Here is an 18,432-nt window from a genome sequence, read left to right as displayed (position 1 = left end):
TGTCAGCTAGGAATTAAAACCTTAGGGAAAACAGATATATTCATTGTTTTTGCATTTCCAGATCTCTCTGGAAGGTTGCTATGGGCACAGAATATTATAATTCTTCTTTCTGTCCTCCAGACAATGCTTGCAGCAGCTGTGCCCCAAGCTCCATGTTAGCAGGCAGCTGACCCATGACATATGAAGTCAAAAGAGAAAAACCAAGAGACACTTCCATAGACCTTATAAGCACATTTGTGAATGTTTACTAGTTCAGCTGGAGAAAACAAGTGTGAACAAATACATGACAGAGCACCGATATGCAGAACAGCTCTTCTGAGACTGGGAGGGGATCTAAGGAGGATGTGGTAGTTACAAAAAATCCATCCCTACCAGCTCTGGGTTTTACACAAATCGTAGGATACTGAAACATAGTCCTATTGTGATTCCCACTCCACGTGCTACCTTCCCATCTCTGCTATTGCATCTCACAACAACAACGAAACATTCCCAGTGCACGTTACAAACTTTGAAAATGTGTACAGCTTCCCCATGGTGAATGCTTAGGAAATTAGTTACACTAAATGCCCTGAAATTCTGCATCTACCCGAGTTCACCTGTGTTTATGTGCATTTTCAGGAAGCATTTTGATAAGCCACAGAAGCAGAACAAGTCATACCTGCTGAAGTAGCAGTCAGACTAGTCAGGGGTACTTAGACAGAGCAGGCCTTCCCCAAGTCCTGCTCTCACCCAGCAGACACAGAGCACTTCTTTAACTCTCTTATCACAAAACCTTGTGAGATTTCTGTTCTTTGTAGGGATCATTATATTAAAAAAACCCACAAACAAACCATACTGAGCTTCTTCCTTGGACAAGATGCAATAGCACTGCAGGCGGGGATCTGCCTGTTGCAGACAGCAGCTCTGGCTGGGGCTCCGGGCAGCGCCTGCGACCTCCTCCGGCTCCCGGCGTGCACTGACCGGCAGCTGGGGCCGACCCTGCCCGCCTGCACGGCATCGCTGCCCGGAAGCTAAAGCCGACCCTGGTGGAGGGATGCCTCCCCGGAGGGCCTAAACGGCAGCTAAGGACTGCCTTGCAACCCCCTTCCCAGCGCCTCCTCTCCTCCGAACTCCCTCGCAGGAAGAAGGACCGCAGCGGCGGCGGCTAAGCCGGGCGCTGCTTCCAGCACGTGTCCGTCGCCGGGGCGAACGCCGCCGCCGCTCCCGCACGCCCCCGCGGGCCCCCGCCGCCGCCCTGCGGCCCCGCGCCCGGCAGGGAAAGCGCAGCGCGGCGCGGCGGGCCCTCCCGCCCCGTGCCCGCGGCCCCCGCCCTGCAGAGACGGGGGGATGCCGGCCCCGTCCCGCAGGCCCCGGGGCGGCCGCCCGGCCGCTGGGGTGGGAGTTCGCAGCAGAAGGCGGCGGGGGGGGGAGGGGGGGTGGTAGTAGTGGTGGTAGTGGCGGTGTGTCCGCCGACGCGCATGCGCGCCGCGCGCTCCAGCGCTCCATGACGAGAGCACTCCAGCAGCATCTGGAGCTCGACTCGCGCTCTCATAGGCTGCCTGCCCCCGGCAGGCGCGCGCCCGCGGCGGAGCTCTTCCTACTGCGCTCGCGGGGGCGCGCGCGCCGTCGCTGGCACCGTCGGTTGCTGTCGCCGCGCGCTGCCCGGCGTACGCCGCTCCTCGCTGTCAGCTGCTCGCGCGGCGCTCCCCGCCCTCGGCGCGCGCGCTGTCCGCGTCTCGCGCCCCGTCTCCTCAGTCCGCCGGCGGCTCCGTTAAGCGGCGGCGGGTTCCTGCTTCCGTCTCCTCACCGCGGTGTCCCCCCGCCCTCCCCTCCCCCTCGCCGCCCCTCAGCTCGCCCCGGCGTTTCCCCGCGCCCGGCACTCTCGGCGACGGCAGCGCGGGCCCCGCCAGCGGCGCCGGCACTCGGGTAAGGGGATGCAGGGGCTGAGCGGGAGCCGCGGCGGCGGGGAAGCGGGTACCGAGCCGAGACCGGGCTGCTCCAGGCAGCGCTCCCCATCCCTCCCCCGGGCCTGGCGCCGCCGCTGTTGCGACTCCGGCGCTGCTCAGCAACCGCCGCCGCCGGGGTGGTGGTGGCGGGGAGGGCGCCGGTCCCCCGCCGTGTGCCGGAGCCTCCGTGGGCTCCCTCACCTGAGCGGCGCTGGCGGGGCCTGAAGCCGCCGGAGAGCGGGGCGGGGGCCCTGCGCCCGGCGGGTGAAGGGGAGGCCGGGGCTTGGCGGGCGGCTGGGGCATCACCGTCGGCAGCGAGGCCGGGCCGGGCCCAGGAGGGAGGTGCGTGCGAGCCCCGGGCGGCGGCGTTTCCCCGGGGAGCGGCGCGGGCAGCGGGGTTCCCGCGGCGGGAAGGGCAGCTGCCGCCGTCCCGTGCGCCGCGGCCGCAGGGCGCGGGGGGCGGCCTCCAACTTTCCTCGTCCCGGGAGCTGCGGCCGCCCGAGGGGACGCCTGGTTTTGGCAGAGAGAAGCACACGGGAAACGTGGGCTTTATGGACGGACCTTACGCTCTAGGGCCGCCTGGTAGCTCGGGTGCGTGCTTGTCTTATAAGGGTGCAGAGCCATCGGTTGTTGCCTGGGGCTGTTCCCACGGCGAGCTTTACCGTACTTCGGCGCATTTAAGTGCTTTGGTCTTGGGTACTGTTACTGATAAGGCTCCGGCGATTTTTCCTCTAGTCAACTTTGTGCTTAATGTGTGCTCAGGTCTTTCACACGTGTGTGTGAGTGTGTACCCACTGTGTTCTAATGCTCTCCAAAGACCAGGCTATGACTCTGCTTTCAGAAGCTCATGATCGACGGTACAAGAACAGGTAGAGGCTATAGTGCCGTGGTGGAGGTTGTACCAAAAAGCCGATGGGAATAGGCATCAGCTGAAAAATTGCTTGTTGAAAGACTGTAAGTTCCTTGGGGCAGTACCTGCTGTCCTTGTGTCCTCAATGCACACAGGGTACACTGATCCACATGCTGTGCGTACATGGATGTGGAAAACAACCATGCGTTCAGAACATTCTTCGCTTTGTCTGTGATCTTGTATTAGCACTTAGTGCCTTTTTTTTGTGTATGTATACTGAAACATACACGTTTCACCTGATGTGTATGTTTCAGTGCATTTATACACACATATATATATATACACGTACTCCCTTTACCCCAAAATGTGGTATTTTAATGTCTAGGCATTAACTGAAAGCTAATGGAGTAAATACCTCAGAGTGTTTAAGCGTGAAAAGGTTTTTTTATTGTATTAATCTTTTTTCTTTTTCGAAGTCATTCTCCACTGTAAATTGTCAAAAACTTTAGAAAAGTCTGAACTGCAAAAGCAAATAAATGGCCAATGTTGCCTGTGCTGCTGCTGCTTGGGGTGGTTTTACAGAAAGCTCTGTTACAATTCCTTCCATTATTAAAGCAAGCTAGTTGTTAGGAGTTGGTAACTATGCTTTGATGTGTTTCCAGTAACGTCTGTTTCTCTGGTTATTACAAGTATGCTTACTGCCAAATTTTTATTGATACTTGTTAGGGTTTCATATGTATACGTACCTTAAACTAGCGTATTGCAAAGTTTGCATATTTTCCCAACAGCACATAATGAGACAACCTTTTTTCAGTGTTGAAAGTATAATTAATTATTAATGTTTTCTGAGCCAGCAGCTCAATAATGAGGGAAGGGTAAGAATCAACCTGGAGTTTTGAATCATGCAAATTCATTCTTTTAGTGATATAGCTACCAGGACATTTGGCAACTGGGAAATACAGAGGGTCAGATTGGAAGTTGTAGCTTTCTTTCTCTTTTACTCTTGTGTCTTCATTTGTTTGAAATTTTGGCAGTTTCATTAGCTGACCAACTGAAAAGATATTAGTACTAGCTAATATTAGAACAAGAAAAAAATCTTAGCTATACTTGCTGGAGTAGAAATAGAGCTATTTCACCTTAAGTGAATTAGTAAAGGTAGTACTAAACCACATAGGGGCTTCCTTTTGTTTTGGCGTCTGTGGTTTATGATCACTTTATTGGGACTGCAAATAGAGGCTTGATTGTATAACAATGTTTATATATTACAAATATTGCAGACCATTCATAGCATTAATCTGAAAAATTGTATTTTTGGTCCATTCCTGTCTCTCTGTAGCTATATAGAATTGCTGCTTTATCTGTCACATCTGTTCTAAACCAAATGATTTTCCCAGTCTTGGAATTTATGTACAGTAAAAAATAATAAATGATAATTTTACATGTACATTATCTGATCATCTGTTCATTGACATTTAAGAGGGTAAAGATGAAGAAGATTTGGACTTGGGTATTTAAATCTTGTTGCAGAGTCAGAATTTAAAATAAAAAGTAATTACTATAATCTTAGGCTGGTCTGGAGGGGGAGCTAGTGTCAAAGCAAAGTGTGACTTAATTTTTTTCTAGACTCATTCAAAAGCTTGCTGTTTGGTCACAGAATATGCTTCTAATACAATAAGGGAAACAAATGTAGATGATGCATGCTATGTATGATTGCATTAATATGCATCTCTTATATGATAAATATAATCTGCAAGTGAAGTGATGTGCATGTTTTTTAGGGAAATAGTGTGTATGTTTTGCTATTATGCAATACAAACTATCTTCAAAGAACTTTGAAGTTGCAAGATCAAGCTCTTATAAATAATGAAATGCCAGAATTAGGGATTCTTGTAAGAACTGTAATTTTGCCTGTAAATATATAGTTAAATGTTACACTTTTCCCTGCAATGTTTCTTTCAGTATATAGCATAGAATGGCATAGGTTGTGTTCAGTGAGCAATATTGAATCTTTTTTCTTGGTATCGAATAACGTGCGACCTCACTATTTGTTATATGCTGTTCATACTGTACCTTCTTAATTTCCTCTTTTGCTGTTTCATTACCTTCAGTCTCTAGTGCCTGCATGTTTCACTAGTAATATTTTCACAGATGTCTCTGGAGATGTGTTATGTGTCCCTTTGTGTTGAATATCCAATTTAGGGCCTTTATGATATGATTTTTCAAAATAATCTATCAGTGTTTTAATGATTTGCATGTTCTAAAATGTTTTCTCATAAAGGTCTGTCTCCCTATGTAATTTACTAACTATAACCTGGCTTTTCTTTGTTATTTTTTTTATAGGTCCCTTAACAGGGATCCATGAATACATATGCTAGAAAAGACCTCACTGCTTGATTTGTAGTATGGTGTCTGCAATTGATTTAGACTGCAAGTATAAATACTTAGATCTGCTGCAATGTTAACCCAAAATACTAAGTCCAAAATTTTGATGAAGAATGGATCGCCCATTGAAAGTTTGTTTGTGTGGTGTTGGTTTTTTTTTATAAAAAAGATTATTTGCTTGCAAGGAACAAGAAGAAAATCAAATTCTCTAGAACGATATTAATTTCCTCTCTTTTCCTGCAATACTTACCTTATTAGCAGCACACTTGCCAACATTTGCGGTGCATATGGCAAGGTCCTTATATAATATAGTGTTGTTATTTACATTTTTTTTAACATCTTGTTCAGTAATACAGCAAGAGTACCTTGCGCACAAGGGCACAGAGAACAAGATCAAATAATCTTTAATTTTTATGATGTGACTATAATTTTTTTTTTTTTTTTTAAACTGAGGGTTAGGTTTTTGGTACTCATCAGTTTAAAAAAAAAGAAAATTCTTTGCACATAAACAAAATGTTGAACGTGTTGGATTAAAAAGGGCAGCAACCATGATGGACAGGAGGAAACCTTCGATCATGTGGGATTGCATTATAGCATAAAAGTCTTTAGAAAAGCTGAAATTTGTATATTTTGCTGTGAGACTTCTGCCACTTGAGCTAGCAGGGAATGTGATACTAGTAATATGTAATTTGTCTGTGGTCCAAATGATATGGTCTGTGAATGGTTTTCTGAGATTAAGTGTTTCAAAGCAGTGACGAAAGTCAGGAATCTTGGGTTCTATTCCAGGCTGTGGGAATGAGCATGTTCTGGTAGATGCTGATTTTTCTGCTTATTCTTTCTGTGATATCTACTTAAATATCTTCCTGTCGCAATCTTTTTTGCCCTATTCTGAAATTTGTCACAATCCTATTTTCCCCATGTAAACAGTTTGTTTCTTGCTAAAGGGCTGCTTATCTGAGATCCAGAACTGCTATACAGGGAGATTCTAACTAATAAATTGTTTATCCCAGTGTTCTTTCACTGTTTCAATCTTATCCAGCTATTCGCACTCCTTTCTCCTGTCCACTATCCTCAGCTTCACATCCAGTTCTCTATCATGGTGAGGATCTGTCCTCTCTATGTTCTGCATTTCCACTGGCTCCTATTCTATCTTCTGAAGTTTTCCAACTTCAGTGTTGTACTTTATTCTGGTCTTCCTGCCTAGCTGATCTCTCACCTGAATTTGTTTTTTCCTTTCCTACCAGTCTTCTCACCCGTCTCAGACTTGGTCTGTATCCCAAATTCAAGATTCTATTCACCATGTCAACTGTATCAGCTTTTTCCCACATTGCAGTTCTTTCTTCAGTCAAGTCCTATTGGTCCCCCTCTTTTCCACCATTTTGTTCACGTGAATAGCTTACGTTTTCATGCTTGCTGGGTCCAGCAGGATATCACTGAGAAGCAATTTAGATGCCAGTGATCCATCCTGATACTCAGGAAAACAAGCAGGCCTATCAAGAGTTGAGCTTGGCTTAACAGGGAACTCATGTCTGAGCTCCAGTGCAAAAATGGGACATACAAGCAGCGGAAACTGGGACAGGCTACAAAGGAGAAATTTGGAAACATTGTCCTGGTATGTAGGGATGACATCAAGAGAGCCAATGGTCACCTAGAGATGACATTTGCAAGGGAGGTCAAAGGCAGCAAGAAGAGTTTCTTCTAGTACTTTAGTAGTAAAAAGCTGGACAAGTAAAATATGGGCTTCTTTCTGAATGTGATGTGTCATTTAGTGACAGTGGACGTGGATAAGGCTGAGGTACACAGTGCACTCTTTTCCTTAGTGAGTGTTCACCAACAAGGTCTCCCAGGCCTCTGTGCTTAATGGCAGGGTTTGAGGAGAGTAGCTACCAGTAGTGGATGAGGATTGAGTTGGGGATTATTGAGAGAACTTGAATTGTACAGGTCCATGTGGCCAAATGGACTGTGTCTGAGGATGTTGATAGAGCTGGCCAGAGTCACAGTGAGGTCCCTCCCCATCATCTTTGAAACATCTTGGATATCAGGAGAGCTTCCTGATGATTGGAGAAAGGCATATGTTGCACCCTTCAAAAAAGGCCAGAATACAGTCCAAGGAGCTACAAAGCTGGCTAGCTTCCTTTTTGTCCCTGGGAAAATAAGGGCATGGGTGTTCTTGGAACACGTTTCTGAGCACAAGAAGAAGGAAGTGATTGGGAACAATCGGCATGGATTTATCAAAGGTAAATCATGCATGACTAGCCTGATTGCCTTCTGTGATAAAATGGCTGAATATTTGGATGGGGGAAGAACAGTGGATTTCATTTACCTTGACTTTAGCAAGGCTTTCAACTCTGTCTCCAACAATATTCTTGTATCCAGATTTGGACATTACAGTCTGAGTGGATGGAGAACTAGTTGAGTAAAAGACTGGTTGGATAGATGGACTCAGAAAGTAGTGGTTAATGTGTCATATAGGGAGGTTGGTAAGAAGTGGGGTACTGCAGGGGTTCATCCTCAGAAGGTGATAGAGTGTGCTCTTGTGCTTGCAGATGACACCACATTGGGGGGAATAGTTGATATGTATGAGGACGGGGCTGCCATTCAGAGGGACTTTGGCACTGTGAACACAAGGCCCATCTGGAGCCTTATGAAATTCAAGGACAAATGCAAAGCCTTGCACCTGGGAAGGAAGAGCACCTTGAAGGCTGGGGGCTGACTGGCTGGGAAGCAGCTCTGCTGGAGAAACCTGGGGTCCTGTTGGACAGCACTGTCACCATGGGTCAGCAGCAGCATGCCCCTGCAGAAAAGAAGGGCAACAACATCCTGGGCTGTATTAACAGGAACATAGCCAGTAGATGGAGGCTATTCTCTCCTTGATGCTCATTAGACCACATCTAGAGTACTATGCCCAGTTTTGGGACCCTCGATACAGGAAAGACATCAACAAACAGAAGTGAATTTGGTGGAGGGCTACTAAGATGGTTAGGGAGCTGAAGCACTTGCCCTGTGAGGAGAGGCTGAGAGAGCTGGGTTTGTTCAGCTGGAGAAGAGGTGGCTTCAGAGGGATCTAACAACAACCTGCTGGTGATTTGAGGAGATCACTGAGAAGATGGAGTCAGGCTCTTTACTGAGGCGTGTGGTGGGAGGACATGAGGCAGTAGTCATAAATTGAAACAAAGAAGGTTCAGACTGGGTATAAGGAAAAACTTTCTCTCCACGAGTGTAGTCAAGCTGTGGAAGAGGTTGCCCAGAGAAGCCATGTAGCCTCTCTCTTAGAGGTTTTCAAGACTCCATTGGATAAAGCTGAGCAACCTGGTCTGTTCTCATGGTTGACTTTGAGCAGGAGGTTGGACTAGGGACATCTGGAAGTCCCTTCCAACCTGTATTATCCTGTGAGTCTACAACTGCGGATGCTTAGCTCCCAGAAGCCTTATACTGGAATGCAGTCAGTACAGACAGAATGTGTAGGTGACTCAGCTATAACATATCCAAACAAAATCAATAACAGTGACGTTACAGTGAGCTTGACAAAAGCGTCATTTGTGTGTCAGGATACGCGTTTTGCTGTCTCTTAGGAAGATGCATGTGGAGCTTAAAGCATGCAAGTGATTAAACTTTTTAAAGAAAAAATAGCCTTTTGTAATGGGGCAAAAGTGTATTTTTCTGTAGGTTTCCTTGGAAAGGGGAAAAAAAATGTTTTGCATACAATGAAAACATTGAAGTAGCTCAGCTTTGACATGGATGCCTGGCACAGAATGGGTCATCTTGGAAAGCCTTTGGCAACTTGAAACTGAAAAATGAATCTTCTACAAGGAAGTGTCTGGCATCCTTAAAAAATGGTGATCTTTCTGGGTCATTTGTCGTGATATGTAAGTAAATTTATATTATGTAGCTCATAATGCATCATTTCAAGGTGGTGATTTTCTGACTATCTGTTAAACCAGTTGCAATCAATTCTGATCCCCCCCCTCCCCCCCCATGATATACTACTTCCCTCATGTGATTATTGTTTCTTCCTGTTCTTTGTTCTTCTCTTTGTTCTATTGTTCTTCCTGTCCTCCTCTCCCTCCCTCCCCCCTCCACATTTTCAGAGTGGGCATGGGGATCAAATAAAGGAGGAGAAGCAGTCCTAAGATATGAGGAGCTCAGTAACTTTTGGAAGACTTTTGGCTGCAAGTCTTCAGAAGAGTTGCCTGTAGCAAAGAGCTACTGTTAAACAGCAGGCTGGGGATCTTTTTTTTTTTTTTAAATTTATTTTTTATTTTTGTTATTCAAGTATGAGATGCTACATGAGGAAATCTTTGACCCTTTTCTGAGGTTTTTCCCCCTTTATTTGTACTTACTAACAGGTAATTGCTGTAGTCTTTAGGGATCCTCCCTAAGACTACACCTAAGTCTAATCACCTAAGTGGTGATTTCTGTAGCAAAGCGTAGTTTCCATGAATCAACCATTTTACTTCCTTCAAATATTAGATATTAATAAAGCATAATTTACATCATTTATTTTCAGATATAATACATTCAAAACAAAATGAAAGACTTCAGGTATTGGTCATTCTAGAATTTGGTGAAGTTTGTGCTGCTACAGTTGCTTTATGGTGGCAGTATTAATTCTGAATGTAAATGCTTTTTAGGAATCTGCTTTCATTATATGTTTGCTTCATACCTTATAGTGGTAAGGTGAATAATTTTCTGTAATATTAGAGAGTTTCTTTTGTGAGACAGGTAATAGCAGTGAGTATCACCAAGACATTATTAATTCTGCAAGGTAAAGACTGTTTTTAGAAGCTTGTGGAACATTGCTATGAATATCTTATGGAAGTTAATTCTGACTTGCTGTGTGTTAAACTCTTTCTTCAAAGCATTGCTCTTCCAAACGGTTTTGTAAAAGAACAATAAGAATTCTGTTCCAACAACCTCCCAATGTTCATCTTTAGTTTATTAAATTACTTATGTTGAACTTCACCATAATTTGGTTAGAACTTGCACAGTGTCGTAATAACTAAGCCTGATTTATATGGGTACAAATACATTTGTCAAGTTTTTGGAGGTTTTTTTTAAAATTTTTTTGGAGGTGTTTATGTGCAAGTATGTATTAAAGTAAGTATCTGACATGCCATTTATTGAACAGTTCACAAAACTTTTTTTTTAAAATGAATTCTTTAAATTATTAGTGTATTCAATTACATACATTTCTTCTTTAAACTCTTTGTCTATAAGGAGATTTCTGTTGACTAAGTGACCTGTTTCAAAATGTGAGCTTCCACATTGCCTGGAACCTTTGTCTTTAGCTCCGTGCCTCTATTTATGATGATAAAATATGTAATATACCTGAAACATGTATACAGGTTTCTGATATGCTGTATTTAGCTGACATCTTGTCTCTTTTTGTGTGTTTGCTAAACAACTTCCTCTGTTTGACAATCAGTATGGATATTCACACATTAGATGATCGTATACTTGACACTGAACAGTTTTTGCTGTTGCAGTGTATGTAGTGTGTTGATGGTCTCTTTTCTCTCTCTCTCCTGTTTTTCTCTCACTCCAAGTTGTATAAGACAATTCATGGCAGGGTGCATTATGTCTTTAGTTTCTCTCAGCTGCCTAGGCAAGCATTTGTTCCTTATTTAGGGCAAGGTTTGAATTCACAGAAGAAAAATATTTTTAAAAATATTAATTGTTTCCCCTACTTATCATTTTATTTCACTGAGACACCTTTGTGGTATTGTGCCATGCATTGGTATGTTTAGAATAGCCTATGCACCTCCTTTTTCTGTGGTCTAGGTTTTTTAGCTTTTTAGAAGGTTTGGGAAGACTTGCTCACAGTTTACAATCTTCTGGATGCATGTCTTCATATTTCTGTTCATTAAATAAGTCTGTTTCATAGTTGTGTTGGGATTTTTTTTTTTTTTTAACAGTACATCATCTTACTTTTTGATCTGTCCATTGCTTGGGGTATTTTCAAGTTATAGCAGTTACGACAGTATGAATTACACCTTTGTTCTGATGTGGCCCACTGTTTAGGACACAATGGCATTGAAAGTTGTTCTCCTTGAGTTGTTCTTCATTGCAGATACCTATTCAGCACTCTGGATTTTGGGTTGAACTGCTAGATATTCTCTTTGCAACTTTTGTTGTCTTTTAACTTCAGTGAGGTGGTGTTGGACTAGGTATCAATACTCTTAAGTTTGCCCTACCAGGCTGTAAAGGTGGATGGCAATTTGGGTAGCATGACAGCTTACATTACACCCTGTGACAGCATCTTCAAACTCTGCAGATGTGAGTATGCTCTGTGTACTTCCTAGGGATCAGGGGATGCTGTCCCTTAGCAGGTTGTTGATGGTTTCTTCTGATGTGATTTTTTTTCCTTCAGTGGCAGTAGGACCCTTGGAATGCATGTGAAAAAGCCCTTTTATCCTTCTTCTCCACTTAATTACAATGGATAGTGCTCTTACAGGATGAGGGATTCAGTACAACCTAGAGCGAAGAAATGTTGGTCTCTCGAGGAGCTAGACATACATATAAGATACAGAGGGTTCAGCATAATTTAAAATGCTTGATTTTTCCTGTACAACATATTGCAATGTCATGCATAGGTAATGATAATAATTCTGCAGATTCTGTGTCTACAGAAGTGCTGAGAGAACATTGTCTCTATTCAGTTGATTTCTCTTCATCTCTCTATGTGTGTGCACAAAATCACCTGCTTGCAGTTTATTCTCAGGCACGCTGAACACACGTCTCTGGTATACCCCTAGTTGCTTCAAGCTATTGGGCCAAGAATAGGAAATAGCCCGAGTACTGAAATCTGACAGTAAGGTCATAAAACCATGTCTTGAGATGTAGCAGAATATGCTGGTATCTCTCAGCCAGAGACGTTTTGATCCTAGACTTTCCACAGAATGAGTTCGAGATACCATTTTACAGAACATTGATTTTTGCTTGCTTCCAAGTCCACTGTTTTCTAAAGTCCTATAGAAGATAAGATCCTGCTGTCCCTGCTTTGCAGAGACAGTTACAGTTTTGTGACCAACTATATTTTCAGTTAGGACTTTCCAGGACTCTGCCTTTCATGGCACATTTTCTTATGTAGATTGTGAGTACATCTACTATTCCGACTGTATCCATCTCCAGTTCGCTATTTGAATGCTGTGGCTGTTTAGGGTGGGCTTGCTCATTCTTCACAAGTATAGAAGGGGAACTGTCAGATTTGTATGCCTACCTAAAAGGATTAGTTAGCTGGATGCATGTCTCCAATGTTGGTCCCTTCACAGTTACAGTTGATTCCCTGCTGAAACAAATTCAAACAATTTTTTTGTTTGTTTGTTTTGTTATTTGTGGCATTTTTTTCTCATTGGTCTTACTTTCAGGGTTTGTCTGTGCTCTCACTCTACAGTTCTGATATTTAAGCAGGGAACACTCATGCCATTTTTTCCCTGAAAATGCTCCATATTTTGGGGATACCTGAGTCCCCTGCCCTTTAGAAAGGCATTTTTTATGTTTTGGCAACCTGCTCTCTTTCTTTCCTTATGTAAATTATTTTCTTGGCTGTATCTAGACAGTATATGGAGGGTCAACCATTGTGAAGTCACTCTCAATAATCTTTGAATGATTATGGCAATTGTGAGAAGTGCCTAAGGACTGGAGGAAAGCAAATGTCACTCCTGTCTTCAAGAAGGGCAGGAAGGAGGACACAGGGAACTACAGACCGGTCAGCCTCACCTTGATCCCAGGGAAGGTGATAGAACAACTAATCCTGGAAACCATTTCCAGGCACATGAAGGACAAGGAAGTGGTCAGCGTGGATTCACCAAGGGGAAGTAATGCATGACCAACATTGATAACTTTCTGTGATGAAGGGACTAGCTTGGTAGGCAAGGGGAAAGCAGTGGATATTGTCTATGTGGACTTCAGTAAGGCTTTTGACACTATCTCCCATAAGATTGTCATACAGAAACTGATGAAGTGTGGGCTGGATGAGCAGATAGTGAGGTGGATTGAAAACTGGCTTGATGGCTGGGCCCAGAGGGTGATGATCAGTGGCTAGAAGTCTAGTTGGAGGCCAGTAACTAGCAGTGTACCCCAGGGGTCAATACTGGGTCCAGTCCTGTTTAACATCTTCCTTAATGACTTGGATCATGGAGATGGAGTGCACCCTCAGCAAGTTTGCTGATGAGACAAAACTGGGAGGAGTGGCTAATATGCCACAGGGTTGTGCTGCTATTCAGAGGGACCCCAACAGGCTGGAGAAATAGGCTGACAAGAACTTCATGAAATTCAGCAAGGGGAAATACCAAGTCCTGCACCTGAGGAGGAACAACCCCATTTGCTGGGCACCAACTGGCTGGAAAGCAGCTTTGCAGAAAAGGACCTGGGGTTCCTGGTGGACACCAACCTGAAAATGAGCCATCAGTGTGCCCTTGTGGCTAAAAAGGCTAACAATATCCTGGGCTGCATTGGGAAGAGTGTTGCCAGCAGTTCGAGGGACGTGATCCTTCCCTTCTGCTCAGCACTGCTGCCGTCACACCTGGAGTATTGTGTTCAGTTCTGGGCTCTGCAGTACAAGAGAGACATGAACATACTGGAGAGAGTCCAGCAAAGAGCCACAAAGATGATGAAGGAGCTGGAGCATCTCTCCTATAAGGAAAGACTGAGAGAGTTGGGCACTGTTTAGCCTAGAGAAGAGAAAGCTCAGGGGAATCTTATCAATGTATATAAATACCTGAAGGAGGGTACTGGAGTGGGGGGTGAGGTAAGAGGGAGACAGCCCAGCGTACTTTCTGGATCTCAGTAAGAAGGGCCCGACAACAAATGACTTAATGAGATAACTGCTTTAATAAGGCAGACTAAGAAGAGAAATGTAGATAGTGAGTAAATCTTGCATCCCTGCAGGTGCTGGGCACCCTGTGTTTATGCAGCACCAGACGGAGCCCGGATGTATTTTCCCCTGGTGCACTGTGCAGAGCAGAGCAGATCCTGTCTGTGGAAAGAAGCTCTCCCTTCTGGTCATTTGAGCTATTATGTTATTCACTCACAAGAAAACAACTCTATTCCTAAAGGGTGTTCTTGTGAGAAATTCTTGCTGCACTTTTAGATAAAGGCAAGACCATGCAGGTGGTGTAATCACTGGTATGAAGGGGGAACTGCTTGCAGGCTCTTCTGTTACAATTAGCTGGCTGAGTTTAACTTGCAGCCAAGGAGTTTGTGCAGCACAGCACAGGCCTGTGCCCACTCAGGTTAACTGTTATGTGGATCACTAACTCCTAAACATGCAACTGTCTCTTGGTCAGGATCAATACAGGAGGGTACAAAGGACAGAGCCAGGCTCTTTTCAGTGGTGCCCAGTGACAGGACAAGAGGCAATGGACACAAACTGAAACATAGGCCGTTCTGTCTGAGCGTATGGAAACACTTTTTTACTGTGAGGGTGACCAAGCACTAGCACAGATTGTCCAGACAGGTTGTGGAGTCACCATCTTTGGAGGCACTCACTCAAAAGCTGTCTGGAGATACTCAAAAGCTGTCTGGATATGCTCCTGGTCAACTGGCTCTAGGTGGCCCTGCTTGAGCAGGGGGTTGGACAACATGACCTCCAGAGGTCTCTTCCAACCTCACCCATTCTGTGATTCATTGCAGTGTTGTGGTTTGATGTTTGTTTTCTCAAGGGAGGATGCTCTTCTGTTGGCATTGAACACTTTTCCCTGTAGTTGAGACTGGATTCCAAGAAGATAGTTGTGCCAAAACCAGTATTGAGACTACTCATCTCATGAGTGTGGAGTTCACTCTAGTGAAGCTGTGTATGGGTCTTAATTGCAAAATGGCTTCCTGGGTCTCAGCTATGCTTTCTACAAGCATTTTGTTATTTATTGCATAAGCACTAGGAATGATTCTGTATTTAATTGAGTGGTCTTCTGATACCTATCAACTTCTTTCCACTGTCCTGTCTCTGCAATAGCCTTGCCTTTTTTTTTTTTAATTTAGAGAAAGAATCTGAGGATGTATAATGTTCTTCATCTTATGTCAGATGCAGAATAGAAGGCAGTAGACCTGAGAAAGGGTTAAATGAGTTATGAAGACAGAGGGAGCACAAAACTATTAGTTGAAATGCCTGAGGCATGCAATTGCTGAAGGTCTGAATGTATAACAGAATTCTGATTACTGGTTGGCAATTTTTGCAATTACGGTTAGCTCTTGTTGAAATAATGTTTGATAAATACATTAACATGTAATAGGACTTGATTTTCCTATGCTTTTGTCATTGTAATAACTGTAAAGGAATTTTTATGCTAGGTTAAACCTATTGGCTATAGCCAAGAGAATTGTTCAAGAGCTAGTGACAGCTTTGCAAAAAGTAGGGAACTGGTAGGTAGCAATACGGCATTTCTACAGGGCTGATGTCATCTTGTTTGGGTAAGTAGAATGATCAAAATTAATTTTTTAAATGAGAGTGTATCATGAGTTTACCTGCAGACATAACAGCAGTGTTTTCTATATTTTTACTTGACAAAGTTGTTTGGTTTTTGAGGGAGTTTTAACTGAATTCTCATATTAAGTGCCTGTGGGTTTATGCTGAATTGTTGAAATTAACTTGCAGTCAGTATTGAAGGATGCTATTCGTTCTGGACAGTAATTTAGGCAACTCAATATTTTGAGTTTCACCTGTCATTAAGATACCCTTTTATCCAACTTTTTATGTCAAGTTGACATCAGTTGTCATTTGGAAAAGATTCTATATAAATCCTTTTTATGTGCAGTTCCTGTTGATGGGACCTGTATTTTTTTCTCTTTTCCCCCCAAACTGATTTTCGATCAGTCCTTTAATAGAACGTAAATTTTACTGGTTTGTTAACTTTGGGGATCTCTTCTGTAGTACTTTGACCTGGCAGATTCCAGGTTTGCTCTTGGTTAAATAACATCCTGCTTTCTCAGGCAGAGCGCCCTGTCCTTAAAGTAGAGATTTGTGAAAGAATTATGTATACAAGTGTAAAATTGGCTATGATACAATGTAGTAAAGATTTTCAGATATTGTCAAGACATGCCATGTTGGTTAAGGCATCCGTATGATATTTTGAATGTGTTTTGCTACAGGTTGTTTAGGAAAATAAATGATTAATCTTGATGTTTTTTTGTTTTTATAGATTTATATGACTAATTTTTTATGTTTCTAAAAATCTGAGCTAGTAGATGGAGATATGGTTTAGTGTCCCATCAGAAATGTTAACCAAGGTATCAATTATGTGGTTATTTTTGAAAATAAATGTTAAAAATAGTAAGTAGAATTGTATCTTGTTAATTTCAGAGTGCTATCTCAAAAGCGCATGCAGATTCTGAACAGCCTTCCTCTGACTTTCTTAATGTTTATATAGCTAATGTAAACACAGAAACACTTTTTCCACAGTCTTTAAATGTTTATTTAAATATATTTTCTCATGACACTGCTGTGAAATGTTACAATATGCTCACACTGTGTTAGACAGCAAAGGTGCATCCTGGGAGTTCATGAACATTATTGTTTCCTGCTGAGAAGTTTGTAAATAGTGGGTGTAATTCAGTGGCACCTGCAAGTCAAACATATTTAGCCAGTACAGTTTTTCATTTATTGAAAGGGTTTCCATTGATCTGACTTCTAGGACAGTAAAGAACTGCTTGTGTACTTAATGTTTCTCTGTGCCATTTCTGTTATTCAAGTGCTCCTCAAAGTCATAAACAAACAGGGAATCTTTAGATTGATAACCTTTGTTAGTGGCTTTTCTCCTGAAGTCTCTTTACAAATGTGTAGTATTGTTGTTGCTTAAACTTCTTACCTTCCCTGGCAGAAGCAATCACAAGAAGATTGATTATTTCTTTATCTGGCTTAGACATATCTTCTCAAAAGAGGTGATAGCTTTAACTGTGCTTTTTGAAATCATAAGTGCTTTGGAATGGAAGCATGTGGAATGCTCCTTTGGACAGTTCTTTTCTTGGTTGTTGCTTGAAAACGTTGCATCAATGTGGTGTTTATTAACTGCCACCACCTGGTGTTGAAGCATATCCAGAGCTCGGAGCCCTTAGGTTATGGCATTTTTGTATTTATATGTTAGATCAAATGTGATTATAGAGAAAAAAGTGCTGTGAACTGTGGATTCCCAACTAAGAATTCTTCAGCTGTTTTTGAATGTGCTGTGTGAAGACTTACTGTTATTTGGAAGGTGGATAGTCCCAGGTGTGCACAGTTAGTATGTACTAACATTAAAAAAACCCCAAAATACAGTGTGACAGTATTTAAGAATAATCAGTGTAAATACTTTTTGTGGTGTATTAGTAGCACATATATCACTGTGAAAAGTTTCTGCTGGAACCTGGTAAACAAAAATGGAATGTTGTCTTTTGAACTGTGATTTCTAATGGCATTTATGCTATTGCAGGGGCTTGTCTTCCCGAAGCTGCACTTATTACATATGTGTAATTGGTGACAGGTATTTGGTCAGCATGTGTAGTGTGTGGGGAAAAGATATTTGGAAGGAAGAGTCATCAGTTCTTGAGGATGCAGTTTGAGCCTCGACAAAACATTTTGTCTCTCAGCTATCTTTTATCTTGCTCTTTTTCAGCTTTAGACTTTTGATTTCCTGATGGAGATGTATGAAGCATAGTGACAAGTTTGTCCTTCTTTATCCAGTAGGCTCTCTAGTGAGTTCAGTGATGGACAGCACTGGTGTCAAACTATCTCTGTAAAACTATGCATGCAGTGAAAGCTACTACAAAATGTGCTTTTACATCAGGCTTAAGATTACATCTCAGTGTTTTTTAACATTGTCTCAATGTTTTTTCTTTCGTGCTTCCTGGAGTTCTTCCATATACTGCCTTTTCCTTTCCTACTGTCCTCTTACTGGGATCAGGATTTAGCAGAAAACCCAATTTCACGATTCTATATCGCTTGGTGTTTGAGTACCGCCTCGCTGCCTTTGGATGGTGTCTGTCAGCACCTCTTTACTGCTGTGGGAAAGGGTTATCTATGGCTAAGTGAAGCTGTTGTTACAAAGGAAAACAAAGTGGTGCTTGGTATCATTTATGAAGTTCTTTGCTGTATGAAAACTAGCTTATACATGTAGTATACATTACACATATCCATATTATACATATATGTATATACATATATACAAAACTGTATAATTATACTGGATTATATCTAATACTGGTCACATAGGGTAGCTTGTACCACAGCCATTGGACAGTGTAGGGAAACCTGAATTACTACCAATATATACTTGTTTTGGGAATGAATGAAGAACTCTCAGTTGT

General features: G+C 42.9%; 1 protein-coding gene across 4 annotated transcripts in view; it reads left to right on the top strand.

Moving 5' to 3' along the window:
• The first annotated feature begins 1,588 nt into the window (after window positions 1-1,588).
• FUT8 (fucosyltransferase 8) overlaps window positions 1,589-18,432 on the top strand; it is a 139,774-nt gene continuing 122,930 nt past the window's right edge. For all 4 annotated transcript variants that reach the window (XR_012043064.1, XR_012043065.1, XM_072865154.1 and 1 more), the window contains exon 1: window positions 1,589-1,905. The gene's annotated coding sequence lies outside the window, so the exon portion shown is untranslated. The remainder of the gene's footprint in view (window positions 1,906-18,432) is intronic.

Source organism: Ciconia boyciana, chromosome 6 (genome assembly GCF_034638445.1).
Source record: "Ciconia boyciana chromosome 6, ASM3463844v1, whole genome shotgun sequence".
NCBI classification, from domain to species: domain Eukaryota; kingdom Metazoa; phylum Chordata; class Aves; order Ciconiiformes; family Ciconiidae; genus Ciconia; species Ciconia boyciana.
This window is presented reverse-complemented; position numbering and strand designations above follow the sequence as displayed.